Source organism: Planococcus citri, chromosome 4 (assembly GCF_950023065.1).
Source record: "Planococcus citri chromosome 4, ihPlaCitr1.1, whole genome shotgun sequence".
NCBI classification, from domain to species: domain Eukaryota; kingdom Metazoa; phylum Arthropoda; class Insecta; order Hemiptera; family Pseudococcidae; genus Planococcus; species Planococcus citri.
Window position 1 is genome coordinate 24,144,052 of NC_088680.1, and position 24,423 is coordinate 24,168,474.

At 32.1% G+C, this 24,423-nt stretch overlaps 1 protein-coding gene and 2 long non-coding RNA genes across 3 annotated transcripts in view; 2 read left to right on the forward strand and 1 right to left on the reverse strand.

Annotated features, from left to right (window-relative positions):
- The window catches only part of LOC135845344 (uncharacterized), a 426,634-nt gene that overhangs the window by 39,016 nt on the left and 363,195 nt on the right, over positions 1-24,423 (reverse strand). The window lies entirely within an intron of this gene.
- On the forward strand, positions 10,206-14,045 carry LOC135844633 (uncharacterized). The gene is made up of 2 exons (XR_010558590.1): positions 10,206-10,866; positions 13,752-14,045. It is a non-coding gene; the product is annotated as an uncharacterized LOC135844633 (long non-coding RNA).
- LOC135845083 (uncharacterized) lies at positions 17,372-19,776 on the forward strand. Its single transcript, XR_010558699.1, has 2 exons — positions 17,372-17,673; positions 19,529-19,776. It is a non-coding gene; the product is annotated as an uncharacterized LOC135845083 (long non-coding RNA).

Sequence of the window (24,423 nt, forward strand, 5' to 3'; positions counted from 1 at the left end):
TCAAAAAAAAAAAAAAACACACCATGAATTTTGACCAGACTCATAGAAGTAGTTTACTTCGAGTCGAAAGTGTACCATGAAAAATGAGCACCCTAGGTAAAATGGGATAGGTACAGCTGAGGACTCTTAGAGTAAGGTAATTTTTGAAAAGAGCTCAGATTTTGTAATTTTACCACATGAAAACGGACAAACCGCTAAAAAGATGCAATTTTGAGTTTCTGCATCTCCCTGATGCATATTATAGATATAAAAGTCCAGGGGTAATTTTAGGGCAGGAATCGAAGGTTAAAAAGTTGCAGATTGAAAGAAAAATTTGAAAATTTCGTTAATTTTCGTAAGTTGAATTATATCTACTTTTACTATTTGAAACATTACAAAAGTGTTCACATTTGATAGGAGGATGTCCCAGGACAAAAGTTGAAAATCGAATTTCAGTACTTACGAGTAGATAAAAATATATACCTATCAATATTCTCAACCGATTTTATCATTCACAAGGGATGATTTCTCACCACTGCAGTCATGTAGTCTAACAATACCACCTGAAGCAATTTTTCATCGCTATTTTTTCATTTTATGATTTTCAAAATCTTCAATTGAGGATGCAGGGTGTCCGATGAGTGGATGTGAAAACTTCAGATTTGGATATAACCGGGTGCGACTTGAAAAAAACGTTACATGGACAAGTTGCCTATCTTTAAAATTTAAGGAGCAATCGAGCTTTGAAAAAAATTGAGAAAAACGTATTTTTGACCTTGGAAATGGGTAGTAATCTACTTCGGAAAATAAACAAATTTTGTAATTATGAATTTTTTCCCAACTTCAAAATTGAAGGGACCGGAAATATTTCGAAAGAAAATATTTTAAAAGAAACAAATATTTCTGGTCCCTTCAATTTCAAAGTTACGTAAAAATTCACAATGACAAAATTTTATCATTTTTCAAAGTACCTACCTACCCATTCCAAAGGTCAAAAGAACTTTTTTCTCAATTTTTTCTTCTGAAATATTTCTAATCCCTTTAATTTCAAACTTGGGCAAAAATTCATAGTGACAAAATTTGTTTATCTTCCAAAGTACTTTCCCATTCCCAAGCAGCGCAAATCCTCATTTTGGATGATTTTCCAAAATTCTCGAAAGTTTTGGCGATAAAAAATTCACAGTTCTGATTTCCAAAAAATTGTATTCAGTTTTGATATTTTTGTGAAATTGAAATAAATTCATTGGTATTTTGTAAAAAAAAAAAACTTAAACGTTGGTAGGTATGGTAGTAGATAAGTACGTTCAAGACAGAACATGTGACCAGTCATTTTTTTTCACTCCCTGTCGTTTTACTGTGTTTAAAAATATTGGATTTACGAAATTAATATCTACCTGGTGCTTATCTAAATTGTAAGAGATAAGTTCTTTTTTTTTTCAACACCAAGTTTTACGTTTTCATGCCAACATAAATGGCCAGTTATTCAAACAGAATTGAGCGGTGAAAAACTACACAAGGTTTACAATGTACATGTATACTCCTATACAAATTACAAAGAGTCAACTTTTTCAATAGATGAAGAAGATGAGCCCTTTTCGAGCAGGCTTATTACCCGAAAAAAATTTCTGGTCAAGGTTATGGTTAAAAATTCAATAAGAAAGCCAAAATTCAAGTTGAAGGTTATGGTTAAGGTTAAGGTTAAGGTTAAGGTAACAATCCTGTCAAGAAACAGTTCTTTATTGCCCTTTATTACTAAAATATCCTTTACGATCGAGCTTCAATAGTTTAATGAGTACGATGCAACCAGTTTCAAATTTTTCGAACTTCCTATTCAAGTTTTTTACTTCATTTTTTAATCATTTTTTCGATTGAACTTTCAAATTGCTACCTACACTGAAAAAACCACATTCAAAAACAAGGAAACGAAACTTCAAAATTTCTGTTTGATTTCTAACAGTTTTTCTTTCTAAAAATTTTTTCGTGATATTTCCAAAAAATAATTTTTTGGTGAAGGGATACTTTTTTTGGTTAATTTGCGGTTACTCATTGTTAATGGTTGAAACCCGGTTAACAAGCCTGCTTTTGGATACAAAGATTGTTGAATGAATACCTAATCGGAATTTGGTATCAATCATAAAAAGATGAAAATTAGGTCAAATCGTGAAAAAACAGTCAAATAAATTTTTAGCTGAATTCAGTACGGCGATCTTTATTTTGTGTTGAAAATCACCCAACAAAATTATAGCTCTGGAAATGGTCCTGGAGAGCAGATATAGGCTTCCAAAGAGAAAGCATTTTCGAAAACAAAGGTAGATTTTCGCTCTATGTAAGGGTAAAGTGCCCTATTGTCGACCACCTAGTTTATTTTTGGAATTATGAGACCTGTAATTGACGTAGCTGCGCGCACAATGGCTTAAATGATAGCCACATACCTCTAGTTTAATGCCATAAAGCCACTAAACCTAAAACCCCCCACAAATTTTTTATGACGTTTTTTCCAAAAACAGAGAAAATTGAAAATTGCAAAAATGGTGTCCTAATTCCGACCACACCAAAAAAATTGAAAAAAAGAAGGTAAATAATATGTCAACATCCTTGTTTATTAATTGAAATGACACAAATAGAAAGGCAATTAATTATTTAAGCAAAGGGGAACAAATATTCAATTTTTTAAAAAATTTTTCTGATCCCTCATCACAAATCTTATGTCCCCATTTGAAACACTTGGAAATTGTTTAGACGACTTTAGATACCCACATTCTCGTTTTCTTACAGCTTTTACAGCTTTGTTCATTGCATCAGCACACCATTTTTTACATTTTGGCGTTTTTTTCAAAAATCCAGGAAAATAAAAATTTCAAGTATATAGCCAAATCATTGGTGGTCGGAATTAGGGCACCCTATGAAAATAAATTTGATGGAAAATTTATGCAACTTACCTTTAATCGATCCAAAAATTAATTATCACCTTTTAGTCATAAAACTATGAACTTTTAAAATTAATCGGAGCTTTTTTTAGGAAGAATCACACATTTACGCAACAGGTGATTGAAGTTGTCGGAAAAGTTAATTTTCACTTTCTGAATTTCGTTTTTTGGCAATAATTTCGCGAGTTTTGGGTTTTGGGTTGTGATTTTGGTCTTAATCGTTTTATCTGTGAAAAATACATTAGAAAACATTTTCTCCCGGATAGTCGAGGCATTATTGGACGAGATATGCTGGTGGTTGGATTTAGGCACCTGGTCGGCAATAGGGCACTTTACCCTTACCTAGTATTTATTCAACCTGTTCTGGGAAGAATAGTCTAGTAACCAAAGATGGTACATATTTTCTACTGAACGGTTGAGAATTTGCATATCATTCACCTTCAAGTAAATTTGTGTTTAGAATGCAGAATGTTCCGATTTTTTGATCACCCACAATGGCAATTTCAAAAAATTGAAAAAAGTAGCCAAGAATAGCTGAGTTTTTGAAATTGGAAGTAATCACCAACAAGCCATCAGCTAATCGCTGATTACAAAAGAGTTTTTGCGTTTGAGGTATAATGTATTCACTTGAATCATTAAAAAAAAAGGTATTTAAAAAAATAAAGTTCAGGATAAGTTTGAATTTTAATTGATGTAGACGATGTTTTCAAAATCCAAAAGTCACTCTTCAACCGAAGCAATTTTACAATAATTCTCATCCTTCGTTGAAGCAGCTATTTTTACCAAATTGTTAAAATAATTTTAAGGTAGAAATTTGATTTTGAAAAAGTTTTATTGCATACATTTTCAACTATCTCGCATATTTTTTCAGAAAAAAAGTAAAAAATGACATTATAAGACAGTTTTTGAAAAAATGAACTCGTTGCAGAAAATTCTTTTATTTGAATCGTAAGGAGATTTAAAGATCTTTCCAAAATACACAATAAATTATTCGGCCATGCTCATCTCAAAAAGCCCCCTTTTGATTTTATTTCTCATTTTCGCATCAGTTATATTCGTGTAAACTTTTTCAAACAATTGCAGAAACGAAATCGTGATCGAACTTGGTATTGGCACCTCTTTAAACAAAGAAAAGAGCTCCTCGATTTTTTTTTGCTGCTCTGCAGCGTCAACTTTTTTCACACTTTCAATAATACTTGAAAAAAGTGCCGAATCCATCGAATCTAAATTAATCCAAAAAAATCAAAAATTTTTGAATATATAGGTGACATTTTTTAGTGACATATATGTTTTTTTATTATTTGATTACTTGTTTTCCTTATGTTATCTTCCAACGGTTTCTCACTTATTCCGTTATTTGATGAACTTTGTGCTGTCGTATTTTGTTTCTTTGTGGCTGTTGCTGGAGTTAAAGCTAAATTTTTATGCTTTCCTTCGTTGTACCTTAAAATTGATTGCGTCACATTAAAAAGCTCATATTAAAAAAAAAACTTTTTTCAAAACTCGAATTCTAGATCTATCCATAGAAACCCTTAAGTATCCTGAAAAAGTAATATTTCCTCAAGAAAAATGTCATCAAATTTGCACCATGTTTTTGATCAAAGTTATGTCGTGAAAAATCAAAATCATTAAAAAGTTGCAGGAAGTTTATTGGTAGTAGGTAGGTATGATGAAAAAGTTACCCGTCATCCACTAAAATAGACTCCTATTTGGTTATTAAAAAAGAAATTAAAAAAAAAAAACGGAATAGGTTCACTATCTACTTTTTAGAAAAACGTCTGTATAATATGCCTTGCTTGAGGGATCTAGCTGAAATTTGTGGAATGCCTTCGTAAAGGTGTACTAACTACGAACTAAAAGTTCAATTTCGCTGTGTGCTTTTGTTTTCGCCTAGCATCCAACAGCTGCAAACTTTTTGATCAGTCCTTGTATTGTTATTTGGCAATTTAAAATTTATTTAAACCTAGAAAATATCATTATTATTACCATTGTTTCGCAGAATCGAATTCTACAAATTCGACTTCACACAAATCATCAACTATCAGGAAGGTACGATTATCGTAACTGCTAATTTTTGAATGCTTTATTATTTATTAAATACTTCTTCGCTCTTCATTATCATCAATATTATCAACAGTAATATTTTGAATTTTATTGGGAATTTAGAAAAAAAAAAAAAACGTAGCGATATATATTTAATGGATATTGCTTAGCATTTTACAAATCTACAAAAAGATTTATGACGACGAAAACTACGATGACTACGATGACTACGATGACTACGATGACTACGATGACTACGATGACTACCATGAAAAAGTGATTACAATAGAGTTTTTTCGCGCTTCGCGCAAAAACTCTAAAAATGAGCACAAATGTACTCCAAATATTTCACCAGTTTTGGAATAATATGTAGGTAGGTACCTAATTAAGGCAAATGCGTATTATTCGAGAAGAAAATTGAATAGGGTAGTCTACTCTTCCAGTAATGATACATAAATTTCAAACTGATCCATGATTCATATAGGTTGGTTGGTAGGTAGGTAGGTAGGTAGGCACACAATGAGCTTAAAGTCTTCAAAAAATTAAGTAAAAGTGAAAAAAAATAAAATATGGCGATAACAAAGCGTTTTTCTTGTTTTTTTTCCTGAATTCGTACTCAAAAAGATATGTTATCGAGTGTGGTTTTATGTTATGTATGTACTTCCTTTCATAAAATGATTTCCATTGACGTATGTAGGTTTTGAACCTGATAATAATTTTTTTCTTCGAAAACAAGAAGTATTAAAAAACAGTAGAAAGAAAGTGTTCAAATGATCAGAGAATTTCTTATTCAAGTAAAAGGGAAATAGTTAATATCACTGACTTTGAAAATATAATCGAAATATTTTAATCTTCCATGCCCACCGAATGAATTACGAGGTGTCGAATCCTGAAACTCATTCGAATTTTCAAGAAATCCAAATTAGTTGGTTCTGATCACAGAAAAATTCTCGGACCAACTAAAATAGGTACAAACAGTTTCTTCCATACACAAATAGATTTCCTCAACTACTAAGCCAGAAAAACGAGGTCTAAAAATTTCCTTCATTACCTACTTCACTAAAAATTCGAAAATTTCCACTGTAGCTCCAAAAAAAATTAAAAATTTTCTAACCCCTTCACCCACTACGTAAATTTTAGAATTTCCGTTAAGAAGAAAACAAAATAAATTTTTTCTTATGAAAATATAATTTTAAGAATAGATCAAAAATTCGAGTTAGTCGTTCCATTCATTTATGAACTAAATTTTGAAGTTTTCTTTTCCACTTCCCAACACCATACAGAAACTCCATTTGAATTTTACGCGCATATAATGAGTTATCATTAGACGAGTGAAAGTTACACCATGCTTGTGCATTAATTGCGTAGAAATAGGTATGATATAGCCATACCTAGGTATATTTCAATGAAAATAATTGAAGTTTCTTCTGAGGAAATGCGTTCCCTCTTTCCAATCTTATTCGAATATATATTAAACATTCAGTGAATGTTTGAACAAGTAAAAAATACATATATGAAGAGTGATATTCCAAAACTCACTTTGTCCATTTTCACAACTTTTCAGGAAAGAGGAAAAACAGTTTCCCTTTAAACGGGTAAAATGGCTTTTTAGGCGAGTTTAGCACTTTATTTGGGTGGATTTATGATGTAGGAGTGTAGGTATACACTTCATCCACTAAATACTACTGAAAAAAATTTCAATAAAAATGGATAAAGTGCGTTTTGGAAGATTATTTTTTTTTTAATTTTTAGTGAATTGGCTATTTAGGTGAGTTTAACACCTTATTTTGGTAGGTTGATGGTGTAGGAATGTGAGTTACTACTTCATCTACCATGTACAGCTGAAAAACGCACTTTGATAAAAATGGACAAAGCGAGTTTTGGAATATCACTCTTCATATGTAATTTCCAGTGATAACGATCAGTAAAAGACTAAAAAATTCACCTACTCTCCCATACCAGATAAATGTACTTAGACCTTATTACTGAATAAGAATCAATTTCAAACTAGTAATCGAGTGAAATACTTAAGCGAAAGAATTAATAATATGTACCTTAACATTATTTTTCGAATAATAAAAATACAATACAAGGTAGGAAGGTACTTGGTACTTACTACCCACATAACTTTCTTTAAAGAAATGGAAATTCTTCACTCACCTGTAGACAAAAAAAATAATATACGTAAATGAATATTATTACGTAGCCCATTATTATTCTAAATTATCTAGGACTATGAATCAGTAATCTGTTGCAGAAGGAGGGAGGGAAGAAATTAAAAAATGATTTGTCTAAATATAACCGTAAGTAGGTAAATGAAATCTGCAACAAATAGGTACCTAATAGGTTTTTTAAAAACGTGTACCTACATTTACGAGTACCTAAATCAGAGAAATATCATTAAAAAACCAATACAAAACAATCTGCGATGAAGGCAGAACTTTCCCCAGGTACATACATCATGTACATACTTTACGTACCTACGAGTACGTATGTACTCAGATATAAATACATATTAGGATGAAATACTCCCCAAAAAAGTCAGCAGACTTCGGAGATGCCCTTGGAGGAGAAAAGCGAGCCGTCAAAGAGGATGCATTTTTGAAAAAATCGTGAATTTTTCGCTCCATCGCTACCTAACTTGTTTTGGGAAAAATAACCCAGTCCTAAAAGAAAATATTTGGGATTCTAAGTTGATGTATGTTATTGCAGTCACAATCCAAGGCCACTTTTAGGGTTTTACTGGGTGGTTGAAAATTTACAAATCGCTCATTTTTGAATTTTGAATTTTTAAAATTTTTCTTCACAAATTAAAAGATACCATTCCTGAAACTGGGGAAATATTTTGAAACGCAGTGATGCCAATTTTTTGTTATTATTGCCAACTTGAAAAAATCTAGAGAAATAGCCAAATCTTACATATGAAGTTTTTACGAAAATGCCTCGTCCTCTTTGAGGACCCGAATTTCCCCTCCAGGGATACCTCCAGAGCTAAATTTTTTCTGAGTCACTTTTCACTCAAAGTAAAAATTTCTCCTGAATTTAGTCGAAATCCACCAACTTTTTTTTGATTTTTTCAAGTTGGTAATAAATACCTAAAAATTGGCACCGCTGCGTTCCAAAATATTTCCCCAGTTTCAGGATTTATATCTTGCAATATTTTGGCATAATTGATGCGAAATATTTGCCAAAAAAAATTTTAAAACTCGAATTTATCTCAAAAATAAGCGATTACAAATTTTCAAACGTTTGGTAGAACCCTAAAAGTGGTCTCAGATTTTGATGCCAATAACATAGATCGACGCAGAATCTGTGTGTGTTGTGTATCTGTATACCCAATATTTTTATGTGAGAGTGGATCATTATCTTCGAAACAGGCTAGGCAGTGAAAAGAGCGAAAAATGCACGTTTTCGAAAATAATGCTTCCTTTTTGAGGGCCCATTTATGCTCTCCAGGGGCACCTCCAGAGCTAAAAAAATTTCTGAGTAACTTTCAACACAAAATGAAGGTTTGGCTTGATTAATGCGAAACACCCACTCGAGAAGAAATAAATTTAAAACACGCATTTATCCAAAAATAAAGTGATTAGAAAATGTTTAACCGTTCAGTAGAATACAAAAACAAGCGAGATCCGGGGGACCTGGCAAGAGGTTCCCAGATTCGGATAAAAAAATCCTCTTTTTTTCCAGAATTTTTTATACGTATAACCAGCAAAGTGATTAATTTTTTCAGATTAAAATTAAAGTAAAAAATCTAAAGGAAAACAATTTGGTGAAAGATGATGGATAAAACCGATAAATTGAGTAGATATAGCGAATGAGACAAAATTGAGCATTTTTGTTTGGGGCTTGGCAGCAAGTAATACACGGAATGGGGAGAATATCTACGTTCGAATTGATATTTTTGCAGCAATGTTGACTATCTTTCTGTTTTACCCTAAACTGGAATAAATACAAATGCAAAATCCTTAATAAAGTTTTCCAAAAATTCAAAAATTTGAAAGAAAAAATTGAAAAATTAATATTCAATTCAGACATCAAGTTTTTTGTGTTTCTTTTATTTTACATCGATGGACAAAAAAATAAGAAAAAAATTACTTATTTTGTTAGGTATCGTGAATATTTGAATTTTTTCCCAAATTTTTAGGGTCCACATTTTGGCAGCTTTTTCAAAAATTGTTGGCTGATGAAAAAGAAGTTGAAAATGCTTAGCAATTAAGGTGTTGAAAAACTGATGGGTTAAAACCCACAATTTTTTCGAAAATGTCCCCTTTCTGTGAGTACCCATATCTCTCATCAAGGGGTACCTTCGAAACTGAAATTTTTTCTGAGTGACTTGCACCTCAAAATGAACTTCTTCAATAAGTTAGGTCAAAATCCTCCAACGATTTTTATTTTGCAATCCACCCTAATGTGCATTTATAAGGAGAACTACTGCTCATAAAACGTGTTATACCATTGCACGATAGCTATCTGTAAAACCATACTATGATTTTCATGGATGTACTGCATACGACATACGTACGAATAAGGTACCTATACCTACACTTATGATAAGTTTTACAAATAGAAGAAATCAGTAAAAAAAAAGTTTGAATTGCTCGAAATTTTTCTATGTACTTGGCACTATATTTATCCTTTAAGTAGATTTTGAGGCACATATTTAGGTTTTTTGATACAGGGCATGCTAAAATTTTGCAGCCTAATCGATGAATGAGATCTTCGATTGTTTTACCTAGGTACCGAATAGGAACAGTGAGCAAACTACATTGTTGAAAATGAGTCTCAAAGAAGGAATACGATGGAACATGACAAAAATAAAACGTTTTCAGAGTTCTAACTGCCCAGATCACCTTTTCGATAAAATTGTCTTCTTCACTTCCCCTAAAAATATTATACGTAGGTAGAGGTATTTTCAACCGTAGTACCAAAGTTCGAAAGTGATTGCAGTTAAAATGTAACTAAACCCAACGTTTTCTGAAGTATACCTACGTGACTATTAGGCATTTGATTTTTTAACCAATTTATGATAAATTTTTGACCACCTATTTTGAAAAATTCTGGAATATCGTTGAGCTTACTTTTCAATAATTCATCAGCCATGCTCGTCCATACGGTATCATCCCCTTAACTACGCTTATCGATGAATTTTTCACTGAAATTTCGAAATTTCTTCACAAAACTGTAAAAAATGCAAGTACGTAACTACGTACTTACCTACCATTGAAAAATAATTCTATGAAATGTCTCCAAGGCTACGTGTTGATCGTGAAAAAAAAACCTCGTAAATCGAGTTTTTAGTGTATAAGGAAATCGGTTATCTCGATTCTCGGTTTTCCAAAAATTGGAAAATGTTGGTAATGTTAAAAATGTTTTTCGACATCCTTTATCTCAGAGTATTGATAACATTAAACCTTCAGAAATGCACAAAATCGAAGAACTTGCGTAGAAATATAGGTAAGTACCGATATAAAAAGACAAGTTTTGTTCAAACGAGTACAGTCGTTTTGGAGTTTTTGAGTTGTGCGTTGAATTGGAAAATAAGTAGTGTTCGAGTAAAAAATATGAATAAATTTGGAGTGTTTTCGGTTTTGTTGGGTGCACTTTTGTGGATCAATGTTGTCCAAGTTCAAGCGGGAGGCTTAACGAGTGCACTTGAGCCAATATTAGACGGGGTAGTCTCCGCGTTGAAGTTCTTACAACCAGTGTTGCTACCAGTGTTATTTGGTTTAACACTGCTGCTGACACCTTTGGTGTTTTTATTATCTCCGCTGTTGTTCGGTTTGGGACTTGTAATAAAATTCGTATTGGGAGGACTACACCTACTGAGTACAGTACAATCATTAGTAAAAACAGTGATCGATGCTGTAGATCCATTGTTATTCCCACTGACACTAGTTTTGTGGGTTGTATTAAAGTAAGTACATACATACCTACACGTACGTAAAATATCTACATGATTACACATTTCTTAAAATAATTATTCCAGTAGAATTATTCATAATTGAAGTAATTTGCTACTAATTCATAATTTTTACTTTAAAGTGAAGCATTCATATTGTTAGTTTCTATTGGGTGGACCATGATGAAAAATAGTGGTACCCTGTATATGCAATTTGATACCGTACAAATACCCAAGTATAAGGCTATCCTTGAAAGCTAAGAAGCGAATTGATAAATAAATCTATTTGTCGAAAAACAAATATTTTTGTATTACCTACAATGTTAAAACATCGCCACTTTTACACACGTTCCAACATTTTTGTGGCATAATATTTAAAAACTTGAATAAATTTTGCTGAAAAGGCATAAAAATTTTCCCCTTGTAGAAGTCATCACTTAGCATTGCAAAAATCAATATTTATCAATTTTTTTCCTTCTCCAATTTTCATTTTACGAGTATAAAATTATATACATAAAATTTGACAAGTAAGGAAACTCACAATAAAACCTTAGTTACCAAAACTGGCTTCAAATATTTTGGATTTTCTGATGAAATTTCAATTTTTTCCCTATTTTTGGCACATATTTGATTTAAAAAAAAAAAATCACTAAAAGTCAAAAATGCATTCGGCACCTGAAATCGTGGCTAGATTAGCTTTTTACCTCCAATGTCAGACGAATACGTCAGCGATCATTCGTTCATTACTTTTTTGATCCCACAATCATGCCCTTTCTCAACCAAATTTCAAGTTTCTGCAATTGATTTATCAATACTTGACGACGAATCAATGAAAATAAAGATCTTCGAAAATAAATAGTAAAGAGTGCAATTTATCGTTACATTAAAAAATGGGGTTAACACGATAAACAACTCATTCGCGATAAAAAAAAAGGATTGCACGAATTTCATTACAAAAAAAATGTATTACACGTTTGAATAAAAAAAAAACCGACAAATTAGGTGATTTCTACGATATACATACAGAAAGAATAACCACAAAAATAAAAAAATTCCACGAGAAGTTTTTAACAGAATGAACAATAAATGAGGTAATTTCCACGACAAGAAAAAGTAAACGCACGATAAATTATGCGATTTTCAGGATGTGAATAGAAAATAAATTTTTTTGACAAAATTTCGAAATAAAAAGAGGGCTTTTTAGACAGGCAAGGCAAAAATTAGTGCTTTTTGGGCTATTTGGCAAAAAAAAAACATTTTGTTAGCAATTTTGGTAAAAATTACGACACTTTGACTATTTTATCAAAAAACTACTGAGCATTTTGAAGAAAAAACATTACAATTCTTCATTAATTCGCCAAAATTGACACTCTCTGATACTTTTGATAAAAAACGGGAAATTTTTAGCAATTTTAGTAAAAACGAATTTTTTAAAGCAATTTAGGCAAGAACAGGGCTGTTTGACAATTTTGGCAAAAATTGGGTCATTTTGACAATTTTACAAGAGATGGACAATTTTGCCAAAAATGAACACCTTGACTATTTTGCCAAAAATTAACGCTTTTTGACACCCCCTCCCCTCAAAAAATTTCTCTTTTTGACTTGGACAAATTTTACCAAAAAAAAATCTTACAAGCAAATTTGGCAAAAAAAAGTACCTTTGTTTGGAAATTTTGGAACAAAACGAGGATTTTTTAAACATAAGAATCAATTTTTTGGGGAATTTTTGAGTGGCGAGAGATACATAGGTACAAAAAATTATGGACTTACAACTTTCAAGAATTAACGTGCCCCCAAAAAGAAGTGACTAGAAAAGACCTGCTTATCTCACTCAGAAATTTGTAGTGCCAACGCCTTTTTTTATATCTGATATGTGTACTTTTTATCTGAAATTGATGAAAAAAATATAGGAAGTTATCAAACATGAACTTCATGGAATGGTAGATGAATTCCTACTACAAGTCATTTGGAAGTTCTTCAACGTGGGTAATTCGAAAATTCTTCCTAGAAAAAGTTCATTCTGCAAAATTTGTCCCATATGTAATATTCTTCCCGAATTAAATAATTCTTTTTCAATAATATTCTTCCTTCACAAATTAGGTACCTAGTACCTACCTACGCTGCGAAAGTTCTTCCCCAAAAAAATCGGTTCCATACGTAACCGTGACAAACGTGAAGATGGGAGGGAGAGGGGGAGGGGGTAAAAATTAATGCAAAAACTGAAATTACTTAGTTAACCAATTGAGATCTTCAATGTTGTAAAGCTTTGAGATTCAGATTTTCATTTAAGGATCCATAAAAGAGTTGTTTGGTGCTGAAGATGAATAGGAAAACCGGAATCAGCGAACTCAACCTTCCTTCCCCTAGCACAACGTTAAAATTCCCAATTCGTTAGATTTGATTTTCTAGCTTAGCACTTTGACACGCCGCTGTGCTTCTGATGAATCACATTAAAGATGGGTTCAAAAACGTTTGAAAAATTGATTTTGAAAAGCAAAATTCAAAATTGTAGCAACATGAGAAAAATTTCACAGGAGAAACTTTCTTTGGAAAAAATGTTTTTGCAGTGAAGAATTTCACGCGAAAAATTTTTCTGTAATCATTTCAAAGCCACCTACATACAAGATAAATCAATTTTAGTGGATTCTTTAACAAAACTTGAACAATTAATCTGAAGAGGTGAAAATTCGACTTTTATACGTATTGTATCGTATGTACCTAAAAGTCCACATAATTTCGGGAATTTTAAAATTTGAAGCTTTTACCAATTTTGAAAGTTTCCTCGTTAAAATTGTTCATTATTTTGTGATTCAAACTGATTCATTATTAGAATATGTTACCTACTAGTATAGGCATGTAATTTTACTCAGAACTAATGGAAAGTTATTTTTCAATTTCAGGTTGCTTGGATTATTGCCAATTGATTGAGATGGCAATTCTTGAAGAAAACGTACCTTTTATGTGCAAGCATATTTATTCCTACTACATTTTTATATCTCTCGACATGATAAATTTAGTTTTTAAAATAGAATAAAATACCAAATCGTTTTGTTCACCTTCGTAGAGTAACACATTTCATTCTGAAAAATCAAAGTTGACACGTACATACGAGTAGACTAAGAATTACAAAAATCCAGTTGTTAGATATCTGTTCAATATTTTTTAAAACAAATAAAATAACATAGCCAATGTTATCAGAGCGATAGTATTTCACTTCAGAACTTCTGTACATTCTATAAACATAAGTATGTAATTCTGAGAAAAATTATCGCAAATTATTCCTTATTATTTTTATGCACTGTACATCGTTTGAGCGTTCAAACGTAGGCGTTTTTCAGGATTTTTATTCATTGATTACCTGCACTGAGGGTTGGGAAGACTTTTCAAAAAATAAATAAATAAATAAATAAATAAATAAATAAAATAAAATAATCAAGAGTTGAACTCTTTTCAAACTTTTTTTTTTCGAAATTTCAAATACGTTTTATTACTCTTTCTAACTCTTTTTTGATTCAATAAGAGTTTGAATATCTTCTTTATTCTCAACTGGTACGAGTAACGCTGTAAAACTAAAATTCTGTGGCTCACTGCAGGCTTCACTAGTTTTTATTTTTCAACGATTTTGACAAATACCAATAATTTCAGCCAACTGGTTCAAAATTCTGAAGGGCGATGTATTGCTTACAATAAAAATTCAAAAATGAGTGGAATTGAGAAGAGTTTTCAAAAGAGTTTTTTGATCTCGTCTGAACTCTTTTTATAAAATGATCGAATTCATTGACTCTTTCAGGCTCTTTTTGGAGAAGAGGAAAAGTTCGGCTCTTCAAAAAACTCAGTGATCATTGCCCAATCCTGCTGACAACATAAGTAAAGAAGGAATTCCCAAAATGCTATTATACCTATACATATGTACGTGGTGAATTTGATGGAGATCTTCATTTTGAGTTGAAAATGCTCCTGAAAGGGAGATATGGGTCTTCAAAGGAGGCATTCTCCGCTGAGTTAAAATAATAAATCTCTCTCTCCCTCCCTCTAAAAAAAATGTAGGTTTTTCACTACAGCCTTATGCTGAACTTGTTTTGGGAAAAATGGCCTTCAGTTGAGATTCTGCGTCGACTTAGGTCATTGCCATCAAAATCAAAGTCTATTTTTAAGATTCTAAGCTAAGCAGTTGGAAATTTGCAAATTGCTTACGGTAGGTATTTTTGGGTAGATAAATTTGTACGTATTTTTGAAAATTTCTTCTCAACTATGTCGCATTAATTAAGCCCAAAACGTGGAAGGAGCAATTTGAAAAATTGATTGAACATTAAAGGAAGAATTAGGGGTCGAAGGAGGTGTTAACTTTTTTGTGAGAAGCCCTAATAATCCCTTACAATAATTATGACTTATGTCTCGTTAAAATCGGGCGGGCGGACTTTGAATGAAAAATTTCATAACTATTTTTGAGGAAACTTGTTCATTCTTAAGAACCACTCAATCTTAAGGTCTGAAACTTTGGCGATCAAGTATCTCGATAATACCTACTTACTGCCGGAGTTTTGTCTCGCTGGCTCCAAAAGGCAATTTCACCCCTCTTATCTTCTCCTACGTTCTTTGTCAAAGATCGAAAAATGAATTTTAGCAACTGAATAAGTTTTGGATGATGGTGTATTTTGGGGGTTTTCTTCAATTCTTTTTCGTCCAGTTCAAAAAATTTGTACCTGTTGAAATATCTACTTCCCTTATTTTTTTTGGGAAAACTGGAACTTCCAAAATATTTCTGGAGGCTCCAGAACGGCTTAAAACCGCCTCTAGTCGACTTATCATGTCAAAAATAGGGCTTCAAGCCTCAACTGAATTTTTCAGCTTTGTTCATTAAACAACACAGTTCACAACAGCGAATTTTTAAAATTTTCAATGGTACAAAATCGCTGGAGAAATATTACTTACGATTCCAATCCGGCAGAAACCGATTTTTGAGAGATGTTGTGTAAAAGCCACGTAGTTCACCAATGAGCACCAATCGCGTTTATATATGTACTTGCTATAAAGTTAATTTGGGAAGGTTTTATCTCACTTTTTGAAAAATTTAGAAATCCCGAAACATGGCTATAAAGGTGAAGAGAACTGCTTGAAACCAACTCCGATCAATTCAGCATGTTGAAATTTGAGAGTAAAACAAATTTATTCCTACCGTTTAAATTCCATTAGATATTAAAATCTTATGGAAATGTAAAATTTCTAAAATGTTTTGGAGGCCTTAGAACTCGTATCAAAAATGGTTCGAAATCGTTCCCAATCGATTCAAGAAGGGGAAGGGGGTAAAAAATAAGGTACTCATCAAATTTCAAAAAAAAAAAAAAAAAACTTTCTAGATCAGTTTGGTAAAATACTGGTTTCTCGAATTTTTGACCTTTCGATTTTTAAAAATTCACCAAAAAATCAAAAATTCGCTTCAACGCTGAAATCTTGCTATGTTGTGATACTTTTACTTGCTCTTCCTATTTCGCTTTGTTCTTTTCAAAAAAAATGTTGTCAATGGTGTTCCCTTTGTCGTAGGTACCTCTACCTATACTTCGGTGGGTGTTTGAAAAATAAGCTAAAACCAAAGAAAAAGAAATGTGAGCAATTTGATCGAAATGTCCTTAGAAAAGGTCGTCATCGAGGTATTTTTAACCCACCGAGCACATGTTTTTTTTTTCGAAAGGAAGTTTTAATGGTTAAAAAGTGCCATAAAATTGATACGAAATCCCAGTTCTCGCAATCCACCACGTGATTGTACTCAAAAATGAAAAAAAAACAAAAATTTTTTTTCAATAATGACCCTGACTCAGCTCTTATCTTATATGGCGGCGGGGAGCTCAAAATATTCCAAAGTAGTTCCCTCTCAAAGCCAGCTTATTTGCTTATTTTCTCCAGAACCCAGGATGAGATATGTTTTTTTTCCACTTCACCCCATAATGAATTCACGTTGATAAATCAACATTTTTAGATATAGGCTAAAAAGTGATCTGAACATTTATAAGTTGAATCTAGTTAGGTAAGTAAGTAAATATGTAAAATTATTGGATTTTACATGAATAGGCAAACAGCGATGAAATTTCATCAAATGAGATGCATACTTACCCATGAATCATAGGCGCATGCATTTTCTCATGGACTGTCGTAGATTTCACTTTACAATATAATTATTCATCAACCGAACCGTTTCGAGACAATCGTACGAATCATTAATACGTATACCTATTACGGTTTTCCACGAAATCATCGCTGAAATTTTGTATTTTTCCTCAGAACGATATAATACGCAAATATTACTGAAATAGAATACCATAAAATGTCCTCAAAACTACCTTCAAGTCGTAAAAACGAGCTTGGAAATCGAGTTTTAGAGTATCGGAATAGGTAATTTAGATTTTTAGAAAATGGAAAACGTTTGTGTTGTTTTTCAAAATGATTTTCGATTGGTCTTATCTCAAAGTATTGATAACTTTGAACCTTGAAAAATATACAAAATTAAATATGGGGCGTAGGAATACGTAAGTATATAAATAGGCGTGTTTTCTGCTAAACAGTATAGTCGTTTTTCAGAACTTGAGTTGTCCATTGACTTGAAAAATTAAGTTTCTAAGAAAAAAGTATGAATACGTTCGGAGTTTTTACGGTTTTGTTGGTCGCACTTTTGTGTGTCAATGTTATCCAAGTTCAAGCGGGCTTATTAAGTGCATTGGGACTGGGACCAGTATCAGTTTTACTTAGACCAGTGCTGATGGTCGTAAGTGGGCTGTTGAAAATGTTGGGGTTGATCCCGGTGGCAAATCTTGTGGATAGCTTATCAACGTGAGTAGCAATAACGTAACTAAATTAATGATAACGTATATATTTTTTTAAAAATTACTTCCGTAGAATTTCCGAATTACAAGTTAGGTATTTACGAGGTATTGAATAAGAATTCTAATTATTAGGTTGATTTTATGCTGCAATGTTTGGGGATCAGCATTTTTTTGTATATACCCACACTTCTCAACGTTTTTGCAAGAGTTTAGGTATAGTTTTGATTCCTGAAAAATGAATTCCTCGGGAAATTGAAATTATAGCTACGCATGTCAAAAGTGACTAATATACTTAGTTCTTTTCATTTTAGCCCACAACTATAATAGGTAGGTGTCGCTAATTGTAAGTTCATGCAATTGCAGCCAACTTATTTCTTTTGATGGGTATTCGTCGACTCGACATAGTCGCCGGAGACTAGGTAAAAATAAAATAAATAAAATAAAAAAACTTTATTTTACAAGTGTTACAAGTACACATAGATAACACTCGTCGTTGAATATCAAAAAGTTCCCCAGGTAGTCTGTAATTATTCGTCCTTTCAAATTTGTATATAGTTCTCTTATGATCCCAACAAAGAAGGGAGGGACCCCCTGTCTCTCCAAGGCCAGCAGCAGAAATTTATGTTTTAGTAAGTCAAAGGGTTTAGTGAAATCTATGAAGGCTAGGTGGAGTTCTATTTGATATTCGTTACATTTTTCTATTAATTGGTTTAGGACCTGAAGATGATCAATTGTGGAAAACCCCGAGCGAAAACCAGCCTGTGTTCTCTAGGTTGATACAAAAAATGTCTAAGTCTCCTCTGTACAATTTTTGAAAAGATTTTAGAAATATTTGAACTTAAAGAAATAGGTCTGTAATTATTAAGTAATTTTGTCCCTTTCTCCCTTTTTAAAGATTAAAATGATATCTGAATATTTCCAATCTTTGGGTATCCTTTGTTCTTTCCAGATTTTATTAAAGAATTTGGTCAGTACTTTTGTAACTATTTCCTCTCCTATTTTAAAGCATTCATTAGTAATTTTGTCTGGACCTGTAGATTTGTTTTTTAAGTTTTTTATAGCCCACTCCACTTCTCTAGATAGTATTTCAGGCTCCGAAAATTCTATTCCTAGTGCCTTGGCCAGCCAATTTTAATCAAAAGCTGGAAGTTGTAAGCTTGTACTCGAGTTTTTACATTTTCACTAGGCGAAAGTTGAGTTTTACTTTTCAATTTTTGGTTTACCGTACTCAAAAAGAACGACAAATTTTATTAGAATTTAAATGTTTTTTTTTTTTGAAATTTCAATTGCAAAAAAAAAAATATGAACATGATTCCAGCGAAGCGAGGGCAAAGCTTTTCAATAATTTGTATTTCGAGACGTAAACAAACGATACTGATATGCGTATATGGAATTTTTTTTGCTTCAAATTTTTAGAACATTTGAATAATAATTTTTCTAGAAATTTTGATTGTAAAAAAGGAAAGTGAACGAAAATTTCAACAATTTTCGTGTTGAGGAGTAAAAAGCAATGTTTTTCATGCCAGAAGTTTATTTTCGTATTGTAATACATATGAATTTTACATTTTTAAAAAAAATTTAACGATTATTTGTGAAAAATTCAAATTTTGAATTTAAAAAGTAAGTAAGTAGGTTCGGACAAAAAGCTAGAAATCCACATTTATGGCATTTTGAACTTTGATGCATACGTGCAGTTTCAAACATTTGCTTGTATAGAAATGGCCAGCAGTTTCTGATTCTAACTAATTCATCTGCCTACTTATCTATTGGATCATGTTATGATATTTCAAAATTATTGAACGTGCAAATACTATGTAAGTAGGTAATTCGAGACTAATCAAAAAATATTTTCTACATTTCAGAGTTCTCGGATGAAGTCAGTGAGATGGCAGTTTTTAAATGTTTCGCGAGTCGCGACATCATAAATTTAGTTTTAAAATAATAAATTATACCTAATCATATTGACTTATTTAGTTGTCTGAAGTTACAGATTTTATAAATTTAGATAAATAGGTATATAGCTTATACCTCAATAGTAATTAGCATAAATAATGAAATTATACGATAAATAACTATTTTTGTGCAGCCAATAAATATATCTACCAAAGTACCTAGCATACCAAATATTGACATTTTAGAACCGAAATTCCATCTTTTTTCAAAGATTCAGATATTTTACGCTAAATTCAAGTTTTTTTCATTCCCTTTTTCAAATTTTTTTAGAATGAATGTAAATAGGGAAATTTGGTATCGAGAGATTTGCATTTAATGAATAGCAATCCTTCCTCTGTGCAGCTGATTTGATGTACATTACATACCTATTACCTACATAATTATGAACAAATTTCAGAACTTTCATTTGAAAAAATAAAATGAATAAGTAGTTGATTTAAAAAACTGCTGGTTTCTGTCTGGGTGAAATTCGCTGAAATGACGTATTTTTTATTTTACTTTATTTGCATTGACCGTACGAATTACAATCTACAAACTATACTTTTAAGCAAGTAAATATCAGTTTAACTGAAAAAAAAGCTATAAACTGTAGGTAAAAAAAAGAAAAGTCTATTGTGTTCTATGTACCGATCTAGTCAATATTCGTCCAAAATTGAAAAAGAAGCAAGAAGCCAAACGAAATTCTCAAATCGCAAAAATGCATTCAATAGCATCTGAGACATCAAGTAGGTATATCGCACTGGATGACTAAAAATGCGAGAAGTAGGTAATTTTTTTCTTCAAGTACCTAAGCTATACACATTATACTTTTACTTAAACTGCAGTATAAGTGAATATTGTTTTTCAACAAAAACAAAAAAAAAATTATAAGTATACCTAGGTATGAACACAAACACAAACATTCCTCTTTCGGAAATCGACTTCTACCTTAGACAGGCCCTTAGTGGCCATGGCACGTTTCATTATCTCCTCCATAAGTTTGGCCGATCAACTCATCCACATTGCGAATGCGGTGAATTGGAAAAACCTGAACACGTTTTTCAAACCTGTCCCTTCACGCTGAAGACCGTCCATACCTTCCGATTAACGTTTTGGATGAAAACCATCTAAAATACCTTCGCCAAACTGAAACGAAAATGTGGAAAGGTGAAAGCTCTTGACAAAGAGGCCCAACATCTCAAATAAACCGATTATAACATTCAACTTGTTATCTACATACATCATGACACTTCACTGCTACTCATCATTCTGAACCTTTTACTGAGATCAGTGTTGTCATAACGAAATTTTTTTTCGTTACGTTATATTGTTTCGTTTCAGATTTCAGATTCAATGAAATTTTCGTTACGTTATTTTTCCGTTATTTCGTTGCACAGATAATTCTGTTACGTTATGTTTTTCGTTTAACGTTATTACATCATTTTGTTTTTCCGTTATTTCGTTATTTCATTTCGTTTTTCGTTATAGCACAGAAATGCCCAAATTGGGGGTTTCTCTGAAAAAAAAAGTAAAATCTGAAAAAAGTACAAAGTTGGACACTTTTTATGAAATTTTTTCAATTGTCAGTACTTCTATTTTTTAGGGTGTCTAGAAGGGGGGGGGTGTCGAAATTTATGTTCAAGTTCTTAGCCAAATTTTTGCAAAAAATGTGAAATTTTATTCCAGTTTTTCAATTTTAACAAGAAAAAAAGAAAACATGAAGTTATTAGAGATGAATTTTTAAAAATTAATGTTCAATTTTAAAATTGATGAATGAATATTACATCATGTTTGCTTAAAATCAAATTTAAGTCGAATCCTTCAATTTCGATTGCAAATATTTCATATTACTATTACTTACCAAGCTTTAAAATTTTGAAATTTGAATAGTCTTTTTTTGTTGAAAAATTGAAAATGGAAAAAGAAAGGCAAATAGGACTGAGTAAAGCGACGGCAAAAGCTCTCAAAAATTAGTATTCCAGGAGGCATAAAAGCAATAGAATTTGAATGATTTTTTTTTTGAAAAATCCAAAATGAAAAGAGAAAAGCAAACAAGCCCGAGCGAACCAAGTGCAAAAGCTCTCAAAAATCAGTATTTTGAGAGGCATAAAAACAATGTTTTTTTGTGTGATCAGTTACTTATAAAAAGTTTATTATTTTGCTTCAAAATTTTAAAATTTGAATGATGATTATTTTTTTTTAAATTCGGACTCGAAAAGGAAAAGCAAACAAGCCCGAATGAAGCGAGGCCAAAAGCTTTCAAAATTCAAAGTTTCAAAAATTTAATAATATTTTGAGAAGTAAAAAAAAAGGTTTCTTTATGAAGGGAGGAGTTTATTTTTCTGCTTCAAACTCAAACTTTAAACATTTCTTGAATAATGTATAAACAATAAGTTTTTAATGAGGGAAAAGAAGAGCAAATAGTCCGAGCAAAGCGAGGGCAAAAACCAACTTTTTCAATTTTTTATTGATTACTTAATGATTTTTTAATCATTTTGCCCAAAAAATTGAAGAAAAAAAGAAAAAAAAAACGGGAAAAAAATGGAAAAAATAACAGAATTTTTTTCGTTTTCCGTTTCGTTATAGCATTACGATTTTTTGTAACGTTATAATTTTGTTACGGTTTCTTCTGCAACAAATTTCGTTTTCGTTTATCGTTACGTTATTATAACGGAAAAAATTCCGGCTTTTTCCGTTTTTTCGTTATGTTATGACAACACTGACTGAGATATCAAATCATCATTCTATCTTGATTATTTGTTTTTATTCTCTTTATTCTAAAAAATGCACATCGTTCACGATTCAAAAGTTTAAAGTTCCTCAGTAAAATAACTGTTGGGCAATAGATTTTTTTTTTGAAAATTCAGAAGAGAATTGCAAAATAATTGGGCTCAACAGCAATGTCCCGTATGGCGCGCCTCACTTATTGTTAGGTGCATTAGTTCAAATTATTCCAATGAGTACCTACTGATATATATATATGTAGTAATAGTAAATACAAAATCAATGTTCCCAGCACAAATCCTGTTGGGGGGGGGGGGGGTGTTTAAAACATTTTATTTTGTTGTAAGTAAAACAAAACTTTACGCTCGTTAAAAACTGAACGCTCAAACCCTGAGAGGTAGATGATGAAAAATGATGATTATTTGTAATGCACGCCTTCATAATCAAAATTAGGTACATACATATAAGAAATTTCTTCAACAATTTTTGTCAAAATAATCATTTGAAAAATCAGATAAAAAAACATAAGTTCTTCTTTCCCCCCTCCTTATATATATATGTAGATTTAGTGCAAAACAAGGTCAAAAAATTATAATATACATAGTGCAAACCGAGATCACCAACTCATTTTTCGTGACCTCGGATTTTTTTACATAGCACACGTTAATAACGAGGTCATGTACTGTCTCTGTGCAAAGTTTCAGGAGTGATCTCGTTTTACACGCATTTTACGTACGGATATACTGTTATGTCGTCAGCATATTCTTATCTTAGATTAGCTACTAGATTACTCATGCCGTATGGCGTTTCTTAGTTTTAAAATATTGAATCAGTCATGTACTATTCTTGCTTAAATAAACATCTCCGATGTGGTTCGTTTTGTCCGTTCTCTTCGAGTACGTTTTAGTGGCGACGAGGATGGGATCCTCAAGTGCGTGTATCCCAAATTAATTTACAAATTTTCGCGATTTTGCGCATTATTTTTTATTCGTTCGTGATGATAAATGACTAAAAAGAAAAAACGTGCAAAAAAAGTTATGGCTGCAAACGGTTTTCCTGCTCTTTTTTCTGAGTTCAATGCTGGGGGTGAGGATTTTGCAAGTTACCTCGATCGTTTCAACTGCTACATCGATTGCCTAGGAATTACTGATCTTCAAAAGCCAAAATTCTTCATTGCGAGTGCTGGTGCCGAAATTTTTGCCCTTGCCCGACGCTTAGCAGCTCCCGAAAATCCAAAGGACTTGAATTATGATAAATTGACGAAATTGCTTACTGATCATTATCATCCTGCACCTTTGGAGGACGTTGCACGTCATATTTTTCGCCACAGAAAGCAAAAAGATGGTGAGTCTTTCAACTCGTTTTATGCTTCATTGAAAGAATTATCTCGAGACTGCAATTTTGCCGATCAAACGCGTCTTGATGAAGAATTGAAAGCTCAAAGTATTGGTGGTACCAATGACGGAACTTTACAAAAATATTGCTTTGCTACTCCAAAATTGGCCTTGAAAGATGTCGTTGCAAAAGCTGTTGCTTCTGAACAAGCTACCAAAGGTGTTGACCATTTTAATGCACCAAATGTCAAAGCCTCAGAGTCATCTTCTGTAAATTGAGTCAATGAACGAGTTAATAAAAAACACTTCCAGAAGAAAAAGTCGAATGGTTCAAAGAATTATGCTTCAAATTCCAATTCGAATTCTACAAATCCTGGTGCTTCTCATGCCAATTCGTCGAAATCAAATTCTACTCCAAATATGGTTGTTATCTGCTACCGTTGTGGGAAGAAAAACCACAAAGCTCCGGATTGTCGTCATAAAAATGCTGTTTGCAGTTCCTGCCAAAAAGTGGGTCATCTTAACACTGTTTGCGGAAAAAGTAGGAAAGAATTATTTGAAATGCAAAAACCTGCGGCTGAAAATAAATCATGTAACGTAGTTGATATTGGGCAGCTTGGTGAAGAAAATTTACCTACAAATGCTGATGGAGATGATCCACCCCCTCCCAAAATTTTCATTGATGTGCAAGTTGAGGGAAAAGCTGTCAAATTTGAAGCAGATTGCGGTTCTGGACTTCTGGTTTCACTCTAATTTCAGAGAAAACA